This window comes from Hibiscus syriacus, unplaced genomic scaffold, assembly GCF_006381635.1.
Source record: "Hibiscus syriacus cultivar Baekdansim isolate YM2019G1 unplaced genomic scaffold, ASM638163v2 tig00111621_pilon, whole genome shotgun sequence".
Classification (NCBI taxonomy): domain Eukaryota; kingdom Viridiplantae; phylum Streptophyta; class Magnoliopsida; order Malvales; family Malvaceae; genus Hibiscus; species Hibiscus syriacus.
In genome coordinates, this window is record NW_024063138.1 from 61,218 (window position 1) to 85,229 (window position 24,012).

Below are 24,012 nucleotides of genomic sequence, written 5' to 3' on the forward strand. Positions count from 1 at the left end.
TTTCAAACAAGACAGTCTCTCTAGAGTGGATCTTGGTAAATGACATGTGACTTTTAGACACAAAACTCATGTTCAGAATCAATACTGAAGCAAGAAATGAGGAACATTTGGGGCATTTTGAAGATTCAACATCAAATATTGGGGCATTTTTGGATTCAACATCCTAATGCAAATTATCAGACCTTTTTCAGGAGATAAAATATAACCAATTCATGTTACTTGTGTCTTATGCATATATTTTAGAGCATCATATTTATCATTTTCCACATACATAATTTTTTGCAGCTTTTAGAGTCAAGTTTCGACTTCAAGACGAAGGATACTCAATTCAAAAACACCTTTAAAGATTCATGTTGGTTGCTTAACTCAGCAGCAAGAAGCTACACTTTGACCAACTCGACAGATTGAAAGTTTCTCTCGAACTCACAATTTGCTCGAGAGTAGATTTCAACTTCACAACGAAGGATATCTAGCTCGAAGCCAAACATCCACGATTTCAAATCCACGACGGAGGATATCGTGCCACTCAAGACAACACAAGTTCAACTTCACAACGAAGGGACCACTGGTTGTCAACAAATAACTTCTCAATTTCAGAGCCAATTTCAACTTCACAATGAAGGATATTGGACTCCAGATAACGCAAGTTCAACTTCACGACGAAGGGACCGCTGGTTGTCAATAAACAATTTCTCAATTTCAGAGCCAATTTCAACTTCACAGCGAAGGATGTTGGACTCCAGACAACGCAAGTTCAACTTCACAATGAAGGGACCGCTGATTGTTAACAAACGATTTCTCAATTTTAGAGCCAATTTCAACTTCACAACGAAGGATATTGGACTCCAGACAACGTAAGTTCAACTTCACGACGAAGGGACCGCTGGTTGTCAATAAACAATTTCTCAATTTCAGAGCCAATTTCAACTTCACAGCGAAGGATATTGGACTCAAGACAACGCAAGTTCAACTTCACGACGAAGGGACCGCTGGTTGTCAATAAACAACTTCCCAATTTCAGAGCCAATTTCAACTTCACAGCGAAGGATATTGGACTCCAGACAATGCAAGTTCAACTTCACGACGAAGGGACCGCTGGTTGTCAACAAACAACTTCTCAATTTCAGAGCCAATTTCAACTTTACAACGAAGGATATTGGACTCCAGACAACGCAAGTTCAACTTCACGATGAAGGGACCGCTGGTTGTCAATAAACAATTTCCCAATTTCAGAGCCAATTTCAACTTCACAACGTAGGATATTGGACTCAAGACAACGCAAGTTCAACTTTACGACGAAGGGACGGCTGGTTGTCAACAAATAATTTCCCGGTTCCAGAGCCAATTTCAACTTCACGACGGAGGATATTGGACTCAGAACAATGCTACTTACTTGGATTTCAACTTCATGACAAATGATATCCAATTTCAGGCTCAACTTCACGACAAATGTGCCACTCGCGGTTTCAACTTCACGACGAAGGGAATCGTGCACACAAGCATCATCCATCTTTAGATTGGATTTCAACTTCACGACGAAGGATATCCAACTCAAAGAAGGAGTATCTGTCAACAAAGACCTTCGAGTTCGACTACGCTCAGCTACAAGGCACATCATTTACAGCATAACTCAAGGCTAGAAGGGTTATCTGCCATCAAAATTTTCGAGTTCGATTCCATTCAGCTCGATGACACATCAATCGCACTACTTTCCAGTTGCAGTCGAGGTTTTCAAGTCGAGAAGAGGACCTGGGTTAACCGTGCTTTAGTGACAAGCAACCATTTTCAAGCAAAAGCTATTTGTCAATGAAGATTTCTCAGTTCGATTCCGATCCAAGGTCTTTAAACCGAGAAGAAGACCGAAGGGCAACGAGATGCCACGTGCTGATTCAAATTCCGAACTACGGCTTCAATTTCATATCATTTCAAGATGAACTCGGCTTCACGACGGAGGAGTCATCCGTAACTCAATTCGACATGGAGTTATTGAAACATCAGAGTCAATTTTCAACTCCACCGAACGAAAAGTGTGTCTTTTAATCTTTGCCCTATCCTCGTTACACGACTATGGGCAAAGAGGGGCAGCTGTCAACACACATTTTCGTCCTACTAGGATTCAAACTCCTAAAAATAGGATAGAATTTTGCTAGGATTCAAATTCCTTAAAATAGGATAGAATTCTACTATGATTTAAACTCCTAAAGATAGGATCCACAAGCACTATAAATAGTCATTGTAACTCACTATTGTAGGACAGGATTTACAGACAAAATACAGAGGAAAACACGGAAAATACAAAGGCAAAGCTATTGTAAACGATTCGAAGTAATAAAGGTGAAAGCTTTTTTTTATCTTTCGTTTGTTTCTCTTTACTCTTCACTTGCATGCGTTGTTAATCGTGTTTTCTTTGGAGAACCCCAAAGATAAATGTTTTAGCCGATGACCCAGAGGGAGTTTTTTCAAAACTTTGATTTCATATCTACACTCCCTAGAGGCTATTTCGCAAAAACAAATTACATTTTTGGAATGAGAGTACGAAAATCTATCAAAAAATGAAAACTTTTTTTATTTTTACTGGTTTTAATCTTCAATGTTCTTTGACATTTACCCACTTAATTTACATTCCTTTCATTTTAATCCCTTAATTAGTTATATATATATATATATATATATATATACTTGCTAATTTTATTTTAATTTATCACTTTTTTAATTTTTCTCTATTTATATACGTTTTACCCATATATATTTATTTCTTTGCATTTTTATTATTACTATTATATTTATTATTATTTTACTATTATATTTTCCTTTTATTCTACTTATTTATATTATATATGTATATTTTTTATTTTATTATTATTATATTTTTTACTTTCTCTTTCTTTTATTATTCTTTTATTATTACTTGTATTATTTTATATTATTTATTTTGTTATATATATATATATATATGTGTATGTTCTTTTAAATATTTTAGTTTTTATACCTATTATTAATATATATTTGGTTTTTTTATTTTAAGTGCTATATTTTATAATATTATACATATATTTTTCTATTAATTTTCTATATTTTTTTATTATCATTATATTATATTTATTTTCTTTTTTTTATTGATATTATTGTTTTTATATATACATTTTACTATTATTATATATATATATATATTCTACATAAGTTAATTATATCTACCTACTTTGTCCCCACTCCTCATCATTTTTTTCTTCCTGTCAATTATGCTTCACCAAATCTTACTTTCTTTTCTTCCCTTTCGGTGTGATTGTTTTTTTAACTACTTATTATCATTATTAGTATTGTTACTATATATATATATATATTGTAATTATCTTTATTTTTTTACCATTATATGTGTATATGTTCTTTTCGTCATTTAATTTATTAATTTATATATATTTACTTTTTTATTTATTTTATATATATATATTATTCGTACTTTGTTATTATTATTTTGTTTTATTTATTTTCTTTTTATTTTTCTTTTTTATATATATTTTATTATTTGTTTTTTTACTTATTATTTTATCTTTGCTTTCGTCATTTTATCATTTTACTTAATTTGTTTTCTTTTCATTTTAATTTAATTAATTAATTTCTTACCATTTTATCTAACATGACTTTTTTACTTTCTTAAGGGTACATTTTCAATCAATCAAATGTAAGTTTTGGATCGTTATTTTACCTTTCAATTTAAACTTTCAACTTTCTCAATTAAAGACAACTGGAAATTACATAGTACCGAAAGGGCGGTTCAAGGGTGCTAATCCTTCCTTGACCGTAATCAACTCCCGGATCCGACATATCACTGGTAAGACGCAGATCATGTAAGAAATAAGGTATCTGATCAACCCACATTTCGTAAAGTAAATGATCGGTGGCGACTCCCAATCCATTTTTCACGTCGAATCCCAATTCCGGAGCACAACCGAAAGACGGTTACGACACCTTTGATCTTCAATTCAACTTCCAATAATTTCTCAGATACATATCAACATAAATTATATTAGAAACAGAGCTTAATTGTGATAAACGGATCGAATTGGGTGATAAATCAATGAAAGATGGCTTGCCGAGTTCGAATTTGGTGAAACGGACTTCGGATTCGGATTCAGGACGTCGAAAGCATAAAATATGACTTTTCGGAAATTTGGAATTTTTGGTCAAAATCAAAGTCAACGGGTTTGACCTACAATTTCGAGGCCTTCGGGTTCGAATTTTGAAAAACAGACAGAGGAATCGGATTTGGAACGTCAAAAAATGTCAGGATAGGTATACTCGGTCGAAGTCAAAGGTCGTTTAATGCCCGTTCAAAGCCGATCAAAGTTTTGGTCAACAGTGGTCAACGCCGGTCAACGGTCAACGGGTCGGGTCAACAGGTCGGGTCGGATCAACGGGTCGGGTCGGGTCGGGTTATGACCGGTCAAACCGGTCAACTATTCACCAAAACCGATCAAACCGGTCATTTGGACCATCCCCAACTCGCAGTGGCGGCGCGTGGACAGTGCCCTGATATCGAAAAATTCCCGGAAAAATACCTAAAAATTATTTTAAGCGATTTCGAGATACTTACAAAGCTCCGTTCAATTTTTTTAACGGCGGAGAGCTCGATTTCAATGAATCGGAAACTTTGACCGCTTCACCTCCACACGCACCGCCGCCGCCGAAGAAAAGGGAGGACACCGGTGGACTCAGAACGGCACAAGGAACACGATGGTGCGGGAGGTGTCGTAAACAGATGACCCGATCGTCCTAAATTGGGGTGTTACAAGAAGTCTTCTTCTACTCAACTTTGTCATATCGTTCTCATTCATATGTGTAAAGTCAACAATGGAGGCTATAGGGGGCACCGTTTTTTTGCATGGGTTTTCAACAAAGGGGGCACCAAATTCGGTGCCCTAATTTTTTAATTAAAATGTTTTTGGGTTAATTATATTTTATCCACTGCACACTTTTGGGTATTTACAAGATTATTCCTTAAGCTTTAACTATAAATACCCTAGCCCATTTAGCTTCAAAATTATCCCAAAATCATTTCTTTCTCCCAATACTAGAGAGCTTCTTGTGAGTAGTGAGTGTTTTGTAAACACCTGTAATTTTTCTCTCTTAGTAAAAGATCTATAGCAGTCCGGAGACGTAATCACAATTTGATGAACTCCGTTATCAATTTCGAGTATTATTTTTACGCTTTTATTTTGTATTCTTACTAATCTGGTTATAGGGAAATTATTTGTTCTCGGTTTTATTTCCCAACAACTGGTATCAGAGTTTTTGGTTGTGAATTTTATCAATTTTTTGTGAGGTTACTATTCATTACTATTAAAGTGAATAGTAAATTTCGTGAATAGTAAAATTTTTGTCAGCAATAAGAATTTATCGACGGAGGTATTCTAATACACGATGGTTAGCAAGAATTGTCAGAAACGATCCAAACGAAGCCAGATTCGAGTGGGAGCGATGGCTGTAGACGAAGGGAAGGTGAAAATTGAGAAGTTCGATGGTGCAGACTTTGGCTTTTGGAAGATGCAGATTGAAGTTTTTTTGTACCAGAAAAATCTATATCAACCTCTCTCAGGAAAGCAACCAGAGAGCATGAAGAATGAAGATTGGGCTCTTCTCGACAGACAAGCCCTCGGAGTTATCCGACTGACGTTGTCCCGAAATATTGCTTTCAACATAGCAAAGGAAAATACCACGTCGGGTCTTATGACGACTCTATCCAGTATGTATGAGAAGCCATCGACCTCAAACAAAGTTCATTTGATGAGGCGATTATTCAATTTGCGGATGGCGGAAGGGGCATCAGTGGCTCAACACCTAAATGAACTCAACACAATTACAACCTAGTTAAGTTCTATGGAAATTAAATTCGATGATGAAGTTTGAGCTTTAATTCTCTTATCATCTCTACCAGACAGTTGGAATGCTACTGTTACAGCAGTTAGCAGCTCGTCGGGAAATAGTAAATTGAAATTCGACGATGTTTGGGATCTGGTACTAAGCGAAGAAATTCGACGGAGAGAATCGGGTGAAGCATCAACCTACTCAGCCTTGCACACGGAGTCCAAAGGGAGAACTTCATAAAGAAATTCAAATCGTGGCAGATCTAAATCCAGAAGGGGAAAATCAAGAACGGGAAATAAAGATTTTACCTGTTATAACTACAGCAAGAAGGGTCACTTTAAAAGAGATTGTCGAGCATCGAAGAAAAATACTGGAGCACAGGAATCTGCCAACGTGATAGAGGAAACAGGTGATGCCATGATTCTAAGCGTCAACAGTCTGATTGAATCATGAATCTTGGATTCATGGGCATTTTTCCACTCCACCCCATGCCGAGAAATCATGGAGAACTATGTCAGTGGTGATTTTGGGAAGGTTCATCTAGCTGATGATGAAACCTTGAAGATCGTCGAAAAAAGAGACATCCGATTAAAGCTGCCAAACCAGACCACCTAGACACTGAAAGGAGTTAGACATATTCCTGGCCTCAAAAGAAATTTGATTTCTGTAGGATAACTTGATGGAGAAGGTTATAGTACAACATTTTCAGGCTGTGAATGGAAGATTACCAAAGGAGCACTCGTCATTGCTCGTGGTAAGAAGATTGGTACTCTCTATGTAACCTCAAACTTAGAGAATATCATTGCTGCAGCAGATGCTGATGGAAAATCAAACCTATGGCACCAAAGGCTTGGCCATACACTTTTGTCAAAAGGGAAGCTGCCGAATCTAAAGAATATATATATCGTACTATGCGAGGATTGCATCTTTGACAAACAAAAGAAAGTCAGCTTTGCAAAGATTGGCAAGACACCCAAGGCTAAAAAGTTAGAGTTGGTTCATACTGATGTATGGGGACCATCTCTAGTTCCATCTCTTGCAGTCTCGTTATATTATGTCACCTTCATCGATGATTATACAAGAAAGGTGTGTGTTTATTTTCTGAAGAAGAAATCAGAAGTCTTGATACCTTCAGAAAATGGAAGGCCATGGTGGAAAATGAGACTGGTTTGAAAGTCAAGCGGTTGAGGTATGATAATGGAGGAGAATACAAAATAGTAGATTCAAATATTTCTGCGCAAACAATGGGATCAAGATGGAGACAACAGTTCCCATGACACTGCAGTAGAATGGCGTAGCAGTGCGCATGAACAGAACTCTGAATGAATGTCCCAGAAGTATAAGGATACATGCCGAATTGTCCAAATTTCTATGGGCTGAAGCTATCAACATTGCAGCTTACCTGATCAACCATGGACCCTCATTTCCTTTGGATGGAAGAATACCAGAGGAAGTTTGGAGCAAGAAAGAAATAAACCTTTCACACTTAAGAGTGTTTGGTTGTATTTCTTATGTATACATAGATTCTGCTGAAAGAAGTAAACTTGATGCCAAGTCTAACAAATGTGTCTTTGTTGGTTATGACGGTGATGAGTTTAGTTACCGCTTTTGGGATTACGAAAATCGAAAGATCATCAGAAGTAGAGATGTCATTTTCAATGAAAATGTGATGTACAAAGACAAGGCAACCATAGAATCAAGTAGCTCAAATACCTAAGCTGAAACAAAGGAATTTGCTGAGTTCGAGGAGATTTCTGGAAATGATGTTCAAATCAGTCCTGAAGCAGTTCAAGAAGAACCAAGCACACCAGAACTGAGACGCTCCTCCAAAATTCGTAAACCAACCCAGTGTTATTCGCCTTATTTGCACTACTTGTTGCTGACTGACAATGGTGAACCAGAGTGTTATGATGAAGCAATGCAGGTGGAGGATTCAGTTAAGTGGGAGTCTTCCATGAAAGATGATATGGACTCGCTTATGTCAAATCAGATGTGGGAATTAGCTGAATTACCACCAGGCTAGAAAGCGCTCCATAACAAGTGGATCTACAGGATCAAAGAAGAGCACGATGGGAGAAAACGCTACAAAGCAAGATTGGTTGTCAAAGGTTTTCAGTAAAAGGAATGTATTTACTAAAATGAAATTTTCTCTCCAGTTGTAAAACTGTCTACAATCAGATTGGTACTGAAAATTGTAACTGCAGAAAATTTACATCTTGAGCAATTTGATGTAAAGACAGCTTTCATTCATGGTGATTTGGAGGAAGAAATCTATATGAGGCAGCCAGAAGGCTTCATAGAGGCAGGAAAGAAAATTTTGGTATGCAGGTTGAAGAAAAGCTTGTATGGTTTAAAACAAGCTCTTAAATAGTGGTACAAGAAGTTCGATAGCTTCATGAGTAGCATTGATTTTACCATATGCCAAGCAGATCATTGTTGTTACATCAAGAGGTTCAAAAATAGCTTCATTATTTTATTATTGTACGTTGATGACATGCTCGTTGCAGGCTCAGACAAGCAAGAGATTATACACTTAAACCAAAAATTGTCGAAGCAGTTTGCTATGAAGGATCTGGGCGCTACAAAGCAGATTCTTGGGATGAGGATTAAGAGAGACACAAAGTTGGGGACTTTGATGTTGTCACAGGCTGAGTACATCAACAAAGTACTCTCCAGGTTCAACATGCAAGATGCTAAACCAGTAAGTACACCTTTAGGTGTTCAATTTAGACTCTCCAAAGAACAGTCACCAAAGACAGATGAAGAACGAGCACACATGGTGAATGTGCCGTATACCTCAGCAATTGGAAGTCTGATGTATGCCATGGTTTGTACTAGACCAAATATTGCTCATGCAGTGGGAGCTGTTAGCAGGTGCATGAATAATCCAGGCAAGGTACATTGGGAAGCAGTCAAATGGATCCTCAGATATCTGCGGGGTACTACAAGCAAAACACTTTGTTTCAAAGGTGGAGATACGATACTGACAAGCTATGTAGATGCTGACTTACCGGAAATGTCAACATCAGAAGAAACACTACAGGGTATATCTATACTCTAGGAAGAACCGTAGTAAGTTGGGTTTCTCAACTACAGAATATAGTTTCTCTCTCCACAACTGAAGCAGAATATGTCGCTGTTAGAGAAGCCAGCAAGGAGATCGTTTGGCTCCAAAGTTTCTTGGAAGAGTTAGGCAAGAAACAAGAAAACAATGTGTTGTATTGCGACAGTCAAAGTGTTATCCATCTAGCGAAGAATCTGTCTTTTCATTACAGAACCAAGCACATATAATTGCGATATCATTTTATCCGGTCTCTTTTGGAAGATGGGATTTTGAAACTTGAAAAGATTAGTGGAGCTCAAAATCCGGCAGATATGTTGACAAAGACGGTGACCATGGACAAATTGAAGTTGTGTTCAGCTTCAGTTGGCATGCTAGAGTAACAAGACCAGCAATGCTGCTGCAACGATCGAGGTGAGAAGACAGATTAAAATCAGTCTTCAAGTGGGAGATTGTAAAGTCAACAATGAAGGCTATAGGGGGCACCGTTTTTTTGCATGGGTTTTCAACAAAGGGGGCACTGAATTCGGTACCCTAATTTTTTAATTAAAATATGTTTGGGTTAATTACATTTTAGCCACTACACACTTTAGGGTATTTATAAGATTAGTCCTTAAGCTTTAACTATAAATACTCTAGCCCATTTAGCTTCAAAATCATCTCAAAATCATTTCTTTCTCCCAATACTAGAGAGTTTCTTGTGAGTAGTGAGTGTTTTGTAAACACTTGTAAATTTTCTCTTAGTAAAAGATCTGCAGCAGTCCGGAGACGTAAACACAATGGTTGAACTCTGTTATCAGTTTTGGGTATTATTTTTCCGCTTTTATTTTGCATTCTCACTAATCTGGTTATAGGGAAATTACTTGTTCTCAGTTTTATTTCCCAATAATATTCCCTAGGGGCATATGTCAAAGTTTCGTGATAACTTCATCTGACAAAGTGAGGGATGTAATACCAATATCACTTTCAACTATGAAACCCCAAACATTATATAATATAATAATTTTCTTTTAACCTTTTCATCATTATGAGGGAACCTTTGTCGGCCTTTAGAACTTCAGCTTTAGCATAATACTTAACAAAATTGGATTTCTCTTTAGATATGATACATGTTGTTCTTCACTAAGAGTTTGGATGACATCATCAAACATCTTAATTTTGATTATTCTTATCCCTATAATTCTACAATAGGCATTATTACCCATCAAAACAACACATGTTGAAACAATCATGATTGACGAACATATGATAGGTATATATAGAGTCGATGATCCATTCCTTGCTTTTGAATTGTTGGCAGTTGCAACAATGAGTTCTCTATCATTGCACTCCTTCGCTAAGTTGTACTCACTAGATTTTGATTTTGTTATGTAACTTGTAACACTCTAATTTAATGTAACATTTTCTTGCAAAAATTAAAAAATTTACTACAAATTGAGTATTTTCACATGGTCGTGTCTTTACCTATAGAATTACATTCTTTTTTTCTTTTATTGTTATTAGTCGACTCATCCACTACTGCTTGAGACTCTGATCCATCTACAAGATGTTTCATATTTTCGTACAAATGCATGTTATCATAAATGTCTCCAAGAGTAAGTGTTTCACGAATGTACAAGATGGTGTCTCTCAAGGACGGGTAAGAAATAGGTAATAAACATAGGGGAATTGATAAGTGTTGAATATTTCATATTTTTACTATTATTTACTCCTCTTTTGTCATTTGGATATTACTAATTTATTTCCTTTCGGGTTTATTTTGGATAGGAGCTTCATTGGATTAATTAGCCCAAAAACCAACATATTTTGATTGTCCAGTCAATATCTTCTAGAAAACGAGTAGAATTATCTTGAATATTTAATTGGAATTTACCTGGCATAAGGTTATTCATAAGATGAAGAAGAATTCAACCAGAAGTACAAGATTTAAATATTTATTTTTATCTTTTTTGATAAACCTTTTAGATTTAGGATTTTTTGTTTGATTATTTGATTATTAATTTTTTATTTAGGATTTTTAGTTTGATTATTTTATTATTATTTTATTTAGTAATTAGTTATTTCACTAGAACTCTTGGTAGGATTTTTAGTTTGATTAAGAATTAGTCATTTTATTTACTTAGAACTTTCGGGTTATAAATACTCCTTAGGTTTAATCTTTGAACTCATATCGGAATTTATATTTCCTTGGCTATTTATTAAATTCCTAATTTTCTTTCATCTATTTCATCTCTTTATTTTCTTTTCATAATGTTAAGTATGATTTCTAACATGCTTAGCTAATTTTCTTATTAGCCAAAAGCTAAGAATCAACTCAATCCATTTTGTGAGAATTGAAAAGCGTTTTATACCTTCATGTATCTTTCTTGATTTTCTACAAATTAGGACTGGCAATCGGTTTTTCCTTTAAATATATCAACACTTTCAATTCAAAGAGTGCACCTTGACTTGAATGTTTTAATTTACCGTTGGGGAGAAGAGTCAGCTTGTAGCAAATTCAACTTCCTAATAACAAACTTAACAGCGGTTTGCTAAGGGAAATCAAGATCATGTTCGACTCTCATTGAGATACCATAATTTGCGTACGGTCTTTTCCAGCATTTAAATTAGCATTGGTGTTAACATCGGTAGATGTTATTAATCCAAACAAAGATTAAATTCCAATGATTCACTTTGGAAATTAGTTCACATGAGAGAATAGCAAGTTACAAGGGTTAGGCCTTGTAGATTGTAACCAGCAAGAATTCCTGAGTAAAATCTATTTCAATGATTAATACAAATTGAGGCGAAGCAAAGTTTGAGGCTATATCTCATCATAATTATTTTTCAATCATCTATTTTCTTATTTTTATTTATTTCAACTTATTCAATTTATTTTAATAAACCCCTTTTATTTTTCTTTTTAGTTTTATTGGATCAAAATCAATTCAAACTGACATTGGAAATTTCTAAGTCCCTACGGATCAACCCTCTATTCTCTATACTATATTCTTAGCTTATTTATTTGAGAGGAATGCTTAATTTATTTGATAATTATGATGCTTGTCAATTTGGTTCTAGGGACTTCAACAAATTACTGATATTGTTTGTTTTGGTTTATGACCAGGAAAAATCTGGGCGAACTAGTTGATTTTGAACCTGAGATCGAAGCAGTAGCTTAGGGAAAGAATACAACAAAAAGGATGAAACCTACCTAACCTATAATACCTACATAATAAACCAATCCCTATGACTAATAAAATAATCCAACAATGCTTTGCGGCACCTGCCGAACAACAACTATATGTATTGCATTCCTAAATAGAGAAACACCATTTGAACTCAAGACCAGCTTGATCCATCTTCTACCTATTTTCCATGAGTTTTCGAGTAAAAATAATTACAAACATCTAACTAAATTTATATGGTTTGCTCTAGCATGAAACTAGAAGAGGATCCGAGAATTAGATTAAACTTCGCGCTTTTCCTTTTTCCTTGGTATATTTGGCTAAAGATTGACTATTTTAGTTACCGCCTAATTATGTTGATACTTGGGCTGACATGACTCGTCTTTTTTCTTAATAAGTTCTTCCTTGCAACGAAGGCGAGTGAATAAAGACAAAAGCATCATAAGAATCTAAAAAAAGTATGGAGTGTCATTATACGACTCTTGGGAACGATCCAAGAAACTCTTGCTAGCTTTCCACAACACGGGTTAACCAAACAAACTCTCCTCTAATATTTCTATAAAGTCTTGCTTTCTTTGGAGATAAAGATAATTGATGTAACTAGTGGATGAACACTTGTGAAAATGACTCCACATGTGGCCAAAAATTTAATTTCTACCATGACCTCTAATTCTCAACAGATTGGCTCTTCTAATGAACCTGCTCGTCTGGTTCATGAGATAAGTACAACTTCATTGTAAATTAAAATTGATAAGTTAGTTGATATTGTTCAATCTCTTGTTCCAGGCAAAATAGGTACCGGTAGACTTTGCGGAATATGCACAATGTCAGACCATCCCACAGATTGTTATCCGATATTACAAGAAGACACTACCACAGAAGTAAATGCAATTAGCAATTTTCCATGACCTCCTATAGACCTTACAATCCTCACATAAATGCCTATAATTCAAGATGGAGAGTTCATTCGAACTTCAGCTATGCATAAAATCCTAGACCAAATTAGCCATATCAACTGAGGTTGACCCCACAATAGTCATACCAACTACCGAAACCTTCACTGGAGTCCATCGTTGAGCGATCGAAACTGTCTTAAGAGAAGATGTTATCGCAGACTCCCAGAAAAAAGTAATTGATGTAGGGGAGAAAGAAAAAGAATCAAGATTCCACAAAAAAAAAGGCTGACACATGATCACAAAGAAAAAAGAAAGATTTATTGTCAACCTTTTTCGCGCCATCTCCCTATGTTATCCCACCTCCCTTTCCTACAAGGTTAGTTAAACGTGACAAACAAGCTGAGGAAAAAGACATTCTCGATTTTTTTCCAAAAAACATAGATAAATATATCGCTTCTTGAGGTAATCCGAAAAGTACCAAGATATGAAATATTCTTGAAAGATCTTTTCACAACCAAAATGAGACTTACTAGTAATGAAAAGGTAAATTTATGTGAGAATGTATCAGTTTTTTTCAACGTAAGTTTCCACCTAAACTAAAGGATCAAGGTATGTTTTATATTCCTTGTAAAATCGATAAGGTAGGAATTAAACAAGCTATGTTTGTTTTAGGTGATTTCATAAATGTTATGTCTCTTTGTATTTACAACTCACTTTCTGTTGAGTCTTTGAAGGGAACTAAAGTAACGATTCAACTCATTGATTGATCTGTTACTTATCTCGAAGGTTTTCTTGAGAACCTACTAGTTAAGGTAAACAATTTAATTTTCCCAGTGGATTTCTATCTCATCAACATAGAAAATGAATGAATCAATACTTCATCTTAAATCTTTCTTGGTCGGCCATTCCTGATCATTGCATATGCCAAAATTAATGTTAAGAGTGGAACTCTTACTATGAAATTCTATGTGAAGTTTTTAAGTTCGACGTTTACAAGGCGGTGAAATATCCAAATAATATTGCAAGCATTAATTTTGTTGATGATATTGAGCCTTTGGTGGATGATTTTGTTGAAACTAACTTATTCGATGATTTCTGCAGGAATTCAAAAATCACAAGGAAGAAATTAGAGAGTTGGAAAATATTTTTTCTATTCATTTTGATTTATGCATAACTCCATGTAAATCTAAACTTTTACTTTCTATTTTGTTGGCACTACAAATCAAGTTGAAGCAGTTACCGGACCATCTTAAATAAGCATTCCTAATAGATAACAATCATTATCTCAAATAAGCTTTCAAATGAGGAGGAAGAAAACTTAGAGACAGTTTTGAGGGCCTACAAGGAAGCAATGGGATGCACTATAGTCGATATCAATGGGTTTAGTCCATCAATATGTTTACAAAAGATTAAGATTGAAGATGACACAAAATCATCCCGAGAAGGTCAAAGGCGTCGTAATCCTCCAATGATGGAGATAGTGAAGAAAGAAATTCAAAAGCTTTTAGACGTCGACATCATATACCCGAAATCTGATAGTAATAGGTAAGTCTGGTCCATGTGGTTCCTAAGAAAACTGGAGTGACGATAGTTGAAAATTTTGAAAGCGAACTAGTTCCTACACGAGTTCAAAACGCATGGAGTGTTTGTATCCATTACAAGAAGCTGAATTCTTTAACTCGAAAAGATCAAATTTCACTTCTTTTTATTGATTAAATGATCAAATGTTTAGTCGGTAAATCTCACTACTATTGTCTCGATAGATTTTTAGGTTTTTTTAGATCCAGTAGTGCTTGAAAACCAAGAAAAAATGACATTCATATGTCATTTTGGCACATTCGCTTATCGAAGAATGCCTTTCGGCCTTTGTAATGCCACCGCTACATTCCAAATATGCATCCTTAGTAAACTTTCTTATTACAAAAAGAAAGTAATTGAAGTATTCATTTACGACTTTACTATATATGGTAATTCATTTGATGAATGTCTTTTAAATTTAACCAATGTCTTGAAATAATGCCTTGAATACAATTGATACTATTCCCTTACTCCCATACCCCAAAAATATGAGAGATGTTTACTCTTTTCTTGTTCATGCAAGTTTATCAAGAATTTCTCCAAGATATCACAACCTCTTTGCAATCTTTTACAAAAAGATAAAGCTTTTGACTTTAAAGATGAATGCAAAGATGTTTTTGATGTCCGCAAAGAACAACTTGTCTCAGCACACATAGTTCAACCTCCTAATTGAGATTTTCCCTTTGAGATTATGTTCAATGTGAGTGATTCAAGTGTAGGATTCATGCTTGGGCAGAAAATTAGTAAGGAGCATCACGTGACAGCCTATGTGTCTAGGACACTAGATGCAACTCAACGAAATTACTCAACTACTAAAAAGGAGTTTTTTGCTATTATTTTTTCCTTAGATAAATTTTATTCTTATTTTCTCGGTACTAATATTGTTGTTTACTCTGATCATGTAGGATTGAAATATTTTCAAAGTAAGAATGAGGCAAAACCGCGTTTAATTCGATGGATTTTACTCTTACAAGAGTTTAATCTTCAAATTAAGGATAAAAATAATGTGAAAATTTATTCATCGACCATCTAAGTAGACTCCCTATCTCTCACTTTGATGTACCAGTTCAAGAATAGTTCCTTGAAGAATATCTATTATTGGTGCAATAAACTATAACATGGTAAACGGACATGGTTAATTATTTAGCCATCGGGATACTTCCATCTAATATATCACGATCTAAGGTAAGTCGTATCAACTGAGAGTCTCGATTATATATTTGGGGCGATCCATATCTTTGAAAACATTACTCGGATCAGGTAATTCGATGTTGTGGTGATGAAATCGATGTAAATTTCATCCTTAATTTTTTCCAGTCTTACTTTTGCAAACGTCATTTTGGACTAAAAAGAACTGCACACAAAATTCTTGAAAGTGGATTTTTCTAGCTTAATATTTTCTAAATCTTATGAAAAATGTCAGCGCATGTAATTGAAGTTGTCGTAACGACATGCCATTTAATCCATACATATTTTTGAAATATTTGATGTATGGGGTATTGATTATATGGGTCCATTTGTTTCATCTTTTGGAAATTGTTATATTATTATAGTCTTTAGTAAACTGATTCACTTATCGGTTGAATTGGAACATAAAGCATATTGGGCAGTTAAAGAATGCAATATAAAGATAGATGTAATCGGTGAAACTATAAAATTTCATATTCAAGAGCTTGAAGAAATTCATTGCAACACTTACGACAATGCACAAATATATCAGGATAAAACTAAAGATGATTTAAGAACTCATTTCAAAGATGATTCAAGATGATTCAAGAACTCATTTTAAAGTAAATATTCAATGATTAAAGTTGTATTACGAAAACAATCTAGCTTGTGTGATCGAGGAAATTATTTTAGATGAACCTATAGTCTGGATCAGGTCGTCGAGTTAAACAACGTTAAACAAAGCGCTTAATGGGAGGCAACCTATTTTATTTTTTTTCATTTGTTTAGTTTATATTTGTTTTCAATTTTATTTTATTTATTTATCTTAATTTTATACTTATTATATTTGAATTTTCAAATATCCTAAATTTTCAATCGAACAAATTTGGAGTAGATCTGGTATTTGCAGTCGAATAGTGATTTTTTTTTCATTACCATCGCTCACTCGTCGAGGTTGCAGTCACGTCTGACACTAGATATGGAGAATATCTCTATTTATAGAAATTAGTGTAAGTATATTTATTTTATTATTAATTCAATAGGAAGTATTGTATCTGTATATACAAACTATGTATCTAAATTAGGAAACTCTAAGTTAGAAATATATTAATCTTAGGAGATATGATCCCTTAAAATAAGGGATTGAAAGAATATTTATAGAATCCCTTAATTAAAGGGATGGTAACAACTCATATAATTCCATAATTCTTACACTCCACCTCAAGCTAGAGAATATACATTATGTAATCCCAACTTGAATAGAAATTTATTGAAAACAGGCTTTGGCAAAGCTTTAGTAAGAATGTCTGCAATATGTTCATATGAAGGAATGTATGAAATGGTGGTTGTCTTTTTGTTAACTTGATCAACAATAAAATGCATATCATCTCAACATGCTTTGTTCGGTCATGTTGAATTGGGTTCTTGGCAATCAGAATGGTAGATTGATTATCACACAAAACTTTAAAGTGATCATCCTGATTAGTGTCAAATTCTTTAATTTAAGTAGCCAAATTCCTTCGTATATTCCTAATGTTAGTGCTCTAAATTTAGCTTTAGCACTACTTCTTGAAATGATAGATTGTTTCATACTTCTCCAAGTTTTAAGGTTACCGCAAACAAAAGTGCAGTAGCCACTAGTGGATCTTTTTTCAGTGAGATATCCAGCCCATCTAGAGTCTATAAAAATCTTGACGGTTCTGTCATGTGTCTTTTTAAACATTAAGACGTGTTCTGGAGTTTTCTTCAAGTACTTGAGAATTCTATTTGATGTTGCCATATACTCTTCAGTAGATTAGTCATGTGTTAACTTATCACATTTACGGGAAAGGCTATATATGGCCTTGTCAAGGATAAGTAATTTAGTTTCCTAACTAATCTTTGAAATTTCTCTCTGTCTACTAAGGACCCATCTTCTTTGTTGAATCCCAAGTTTGCATCCATTGGTGTATTAGTCGGGTTACAAACAAGAAAACCAGTTTCTTTGAGTAAATCAAGTACATACTTTCCTTGGTTGATCACAAGTCGTTCTTTTGATCTTGCCACCTTTATTCCTAGGAAATACCGTAGTTTCCCCAAGTCTTTGGCTTCGAATTCCCTGTTTAACAACTTCTTCAAATTGTTAATATCTTCCTCATCATCTCTAGTAAGAATTATGTCATCCACGTACACGATTAGGATAGCTCTCTTATTTGTAGAAGTTACCTTGATGAAAATAGTATGATCGACAAGGGACTTTTTGTAGCCATTTTTAAGAATGACTTTAGTGAACTACTCGAACGAAGCTCTAGGTGATTATTTTAACCTATATAGAGACTTGTTGAGCTTGCAAACCTCGTTACTACCTTCAGTAGACTTTAAGTCAGGTGGTAATTTTATATAGACTTCTTCCTCTAGCATGCCATTAAGAACTGCATTTTTGACATCAAGTTGGTGTAATTGCCAATCGTAATTTATAGCCAAACTTAGGAATACTCGAACAATGTTAAGCTTTACCACAGGTGCAAAAGTTTTTGTGAAATCTATCACATATATTTGCGTAAAGCCTCTGGCCACTAGTCTAACTTTATATCATTGGATACTACCATTGGAGTTATACTTTACAGCAAAGATCCATTTATATCCAATGACCTTTTTTCCTTAAGGAATATATGTAACGGTCCAATTAACATTTTTCTCTAGTGCACAAATTTCCTCTTCAATGACCCTTCTCTATTTTGGATCATTTAGAGCTTCTGTTATGCTTGTAGGAACATGTTCTTTATCCAAGGTTATTGTAAATGCTTGAAAAGAAGGCATCAATAAATTGTAACCATCAAACTTTCCAATATGATGCTTGGTGCACTGTCTAACCCATTTTCTAATAGCAATCAGGAAGTCATCTAATAGAAAACTTCCATTTCAGCAGCTGGACTCAAATCCAATTCTCGGTAAGAATAAGATTGCAAAACAACCTTAGGGATATGTTTTCTTTTCCTTGTATAGACACGAAGCTGTTTGGGTGGTGTTGCTTTTGAAAAACTATTAATGAGAGTAGGTGTATTTTCAGGAAGGGTGTTTAAAGTAGGTGTGGGTGAATTAGTGATAGGTATTACAAGATAATTAATGGGAGTAGAAACACATGAAAAATCTATAGGTAAAGATAAAAATGATGACAATTCTGAAGATTGAGAATGGAGATTTGGAGAAGATACCTGATGTAGCTGAAAATCCCTCCATGTCTCCCCCTGAATTTCAACCGGAGTGAAATAATGATCTTGCTCATAAAAGGTTATATCCATAGTGGTAAAAATTCATTTAGAATGAGGATGATAGCATTTATAACCCTTCTTAAGTGAAGAATAACCAACTAGTACACATTTTAGAGACTTAAGATCTAACTTGAACTTATTAGGAGTAATATTTTAGATAAAAACAATACAACCAAAGATTTTAAGTGGCAGAATGGATGAGATAGGCTTAAAATGGGAAAATTGTTGCAAAAATATAGATTGAGGTATTTGAAATTGTAAAACCTTACTAGGCATTCAGTTGATTAAATATGTGGAAGTTAATAAGGCTTTCCCCCATAAATATTTGGGAGCATTAGGGGTAAATAGAAGAGAACGAGTAACTTCAAGGAGGTGCCTATTTTTTCTTTTGGAAATATCGTTTTGCTATGGAGTTCCACCACAAGAACTAAGTTGAACCATGCCTTTTTCCCTGAAAAAATTCCCAAAGACCTAGCAAAAAAATACTACCATTATCATATTTAAAGAGCTAGATTTTAGACCCAAATTTAGTGATAACCATGTTATAAAATTGCACAAAAACACCAGTAGTTTCAAATTTATCTTTCAACAAATAAGTCTAAGTTATCCTACTGTGATCATAAATGAAGTGATAAACTACTTGCAATTATCAGCATTCTTCATTCGAGAAGGGCCCCAAATATCATTGTGGATCAAAGCAAAATGGTGAAAATGCTTGTATGTAGAAGAAAAATAAGATGATTTAGTATGTTTGGCAAGAGAGCAAACATTGCAAGAAAAAGAATTTGGCCTTTTATTAATGAATAGAGCAGGAAACAATTTTTCAAGGTATTGGAAACTAGGATGGCCTACACGAAAGTGCCATGACATAACAATATTAACTTTTCCTAAAGCGGTTAAAGATTTGGATATCTCAGTTTTAGGGAGGAAGGGAGGATGTAGAGGTCATTCTGCAAGCTAGCTTTACTAATCATCTTCTTTGAGTTCAGTGCCCACAAAGTACAATCAAGATCATTAAAAATTCTGGAGCAGTACAAGTCTATGGAAAGTTTACTAACACAAACAAGATTGCAAGCCAGATTTGGTACTAAGAGAACATTTTTAAGAACAGTGTCATGTCCTTCTATTTTACACAAGGAACTATCATCCGTTTTGACGGCTTTACCAAATGTTGGGCAAATTGTGAAACAAAGTCTTGTTACCAACCATATGATTTGTAGCACCAGAATCCATGATCCAAATAGGAGTCAGTTGGGATGAGAAAAAAATTGTAGTAGAAGGGTTACCTTCTGGTTCTTGCATGACCAGATTACCATAACAAGGCTCCTGAAACTTTCCAAATAAATTTTTTAAGTTCAGTAATCTATTCTTTGGTGAAGTTAGTGACAGATGCGGCAGCGATTAGGCTTGATTTATTATCGCGATGGTTCTTGGACTTCTAATCCTAAGGCTTACCATGAAGCTTCCAACACTTCTCCTTATAGTGGCCGGACTTTTTACAATGATCACACCAAGGTCTCCCCCGTTTGGATGTGGGAGATGATTGATGGGTGAGTAAGGCAGATCCTTCAGGATGGGAATATGGTTCAGCAAACAGCATCACACATCGTCGACTTTCTTCATTCTTGACAATAGAGAAATCCTCTTGAATGGAGAAAAGAGTAGAAATATACAAGACCTTATCACAAACCTCGTCCAAGTCTTTGTTTAACCTTTAAATAAATTGAAAAAGACTTCGTTGAGTGATAATTTGCTGGTAAAGGATAATATCTCTTAGATTTTCCCAATCATGTTGTGCATACAAATCTAATTACTGCTAAAGAGCGGTAAGGGTATTATAGTAGAGAATGACAGACATGGTTCCCTACTTAAGGGTAACTGCCTGATCTTCAATATGATATAATTTGACAATGTTATCAATGCTAAAGTAGGTTTCATAGAATACACTCTAGATTTTGGTGTTTGTGTTGTATAAAAGAAAGTTTCTGCTTATACTCGGGGTCATAGAATTAAGGACCCAAGTCATAACCTGACCATTTTCACAAATCCACTTAGCAAAAACAGTGTCAGTCGCAGAAAGCTTCTTGATTCCACCAGTAACGTAGCCCAATCTTTCTCAGCCCAAGAGAAAAATCTTAACCAATTGGGACCATTCAAGAAAGCTATTGTCATTCAATCGATGACATGTGATAATAAGACCAGACAAATCTGATTAAGCATCATAACCAGAAAAATTTTCTGGATTTGAAGCGAACTCCGTTGTAGGAGAATGAGATGTATGCATAGAATTCGTAAACATGGTCTAGGTCGGATAAAAATCGTAACCTAATTGATGTCATGTAGAAATCAGTGTAAGTCTCTATATTTTCTTATTAATTCAATAGGACATATTACATTTGTATATATAAACTATATCTCTAAATTAGAAAATTCTAAGTTAGGAAAGATACTACTCCTAAGAGATATGATCCCTTAAAATAAGGGATTGAAAGAATATTTACGGAATCCCTTAACTAAAGGGATGATAATAACTCATATTATTATATAATCCTACATTATTCCTTCTCTTATGCTTTAATTTTAGTATTGGGACAATATGCTTTAAGTGAGGGGGTAGAGTAAGAATTTCACATTGCTTATTTATATTGGTTTAACAGGATATTTCGATGCTTATGAATATTGCTTGCTTTGGTTGGCTTGTTAGTTTTGTCATAATCCCATGTTTACAAGCTTGAGTTGACCGTGTTATGCATGAATAATTGATTTGAGACGATAAAATGATTTTATGAAAGTCTTTAACCTTGTGGTATAATTGTTAATGTTGCTTAAATGCGATCTTGTTCTTATTTCGCTAGTGATTAATGTTATCTTCATGTGTATAACTTTGTGAGACGGATGTGAGTAGTAGATCGTTTGAATGTGATCAGATTGGAGAACTGAGGTTAGGTGCTTGGGTTGTCATCTCATTTCCAATTTAAAGGTTCGGTGATGAGTCGAGACTACAGAGTTTAAAAAATAGAGAGAAACGTAGAAAAAAGGGAAGAATTTAAGAAAAACAAAAACTAAAAAAAAAAGTGAGTGATACAAAAGGGGAAGCAAATAAAACTCACACTCTGCCAATCGCTTCTCATGAGGAAACTAAACTTGGTTTGATTTCATCTCACAAGCATATAACAAAAGCTTTGCATATCTAACCCTTATCCATTTGATTAATTGTTGTTCATTGGATTAGTTTGTCACTTTTATTTGATTATCTTCTCTAACTTTTTCAACCCATGCTTGAACTTGATATTTGACATAAACTTTTGAGTGAATATTTGGTAAGTGGTGGGAATAGAGATTGAAATATGCTTGAGGACAATCATTGAATAAGTGAGGGGGAATTTGATAAGTGTTGAATATTACATATTTTTACTATTATTTACTCCTCATTTGTTGTTTGGATATTACTAATTTGTTTTCTTTCGAGTTTATTTTGATAATATCTTCATTGGATTAATTAGCCCAAAAATCAATAGATTTCGATTGTCCAGTCAGCATCTTCTAGAATACGAGCGAAATTATCTTCAGTAATCAATCCTAAGTCTTCTTGGTCATACTTCAAGGTCATAGTCTCTAGGTCAGAGACGATCTCTTTGAATGTAGTCAGATGGTCTTCAGGCGACAATCTTGCTATCAACTTGTGTGAGCAGAGACGTTGCTTCAGGGGCAACTTGTTTATCAATATTTTCTTCATGCATAATTGCTTCAATTTTGCCCACAAAGTTGTAGTTGTATTTTCTTTCAACACATCCTACTAAATATGAATTTATAAGAGTAAAAGATTTTGAGATAGAGCCTTTTAATTCTTACATTCTTTTTCATTTATCCAATCTAACGATATCTTCTTATCAACTCGTTTGAACGCATTGTCTAAGTCCAATCGTGCAAGGGCATAATAATCTCCAACTGCCATAATGAGAACATGATATTGTGGTTCAACAACAAAGTTTCATATTTTATTGACTTCGTTTTCGTGAACAGGTCTAATCCAAAAAACTTTGACACTAGTTTCTCATAATGAAGACGCTATAATAACGAATGTAAAATGATCGTAAAATAAAGAACATTAAAATTTAACATGGAAAACCTTGTTGGAAAAATCACGGGAAAAAGAGAAGAACTTTCAGTAAAGTAGAAAATAGAAGAATACAAGATGATTTGAAAAAACAACTTAATTTTAAGGGTAAACTACAGAGTTGATCACTTTTGTTTCATTTTTATAAACGTATGGTCACTGAATTCAAAAAATATAACTCAAAGTCACTTTCGTTTTGTTTTAATTTAGATGTGGTCACTGAAATGTTTACTTCCGTTAATTTAATGATGTGACATGTTAGTAAAAGGGTTTAATTTTAAATTGAACCATTGAACTTTAGATAACTTACTAATCATGGGTCTTTTTGTAAATCTTAAATAGTTCAGAGAAAAAATATAAATTTACCCTTTTTCAATATGTTTTCTTCCCCAACCCGTTAGTTTCCTCTTCTGATTTTGTTGTGGGTTTTACAGCAGTATGGCAATTGGCTTTGGTCACACTTGCAGTGGTTCCTCTCATTGCTGTGATTGGAGCAATCCATACAACCATATTAGCCAAGCTTTCTGCTAAAAGCCAATAAGCTTTATCTCAAGGGGAAAATATTGTAAAACAGGTAAAAAAAAGTGCAAATTTTGTGTTTCCATCACTTTATTCCCATATTTCCCTTCTCATCTGGGTATTTGCTAATCTCATACGGTGGTTAAAATTCGGATTGTTATGGCTTTCGTTGGTGAGTCAAGAGCATCACAAGCATACTCTTCGACGTTGAAGGTTGCTCAAAAGCTCGGTTACAAAACCGGATTCGCAAAGGGAATGAGATTGGGGGCTACTTACTTTGTTGCCTTTTTTTGTTATGCTCTTCTTCTTTGGTACGGAGGTTATTTGGTTAGGTATCATTACACCAATGGAGGAATTGCCATTGCCACCATGTTTGCTGTTATGATTGGTGGAT

The 24,012-nt window shown here is 34.5% G+C and overlaps 1 pseudogene; it reads left to right on the top strand.

Moving 5' to 3' along the window:
* The window catches only part of LOC120166010, a 69,292-nt pseudogene extending 45,652 nt beyond the window's left edge, over positions 1–23,640 (top strand).
* The last annotated feature ends 372 nt before the right edge of the window (positions 23,641–24,012 follow it).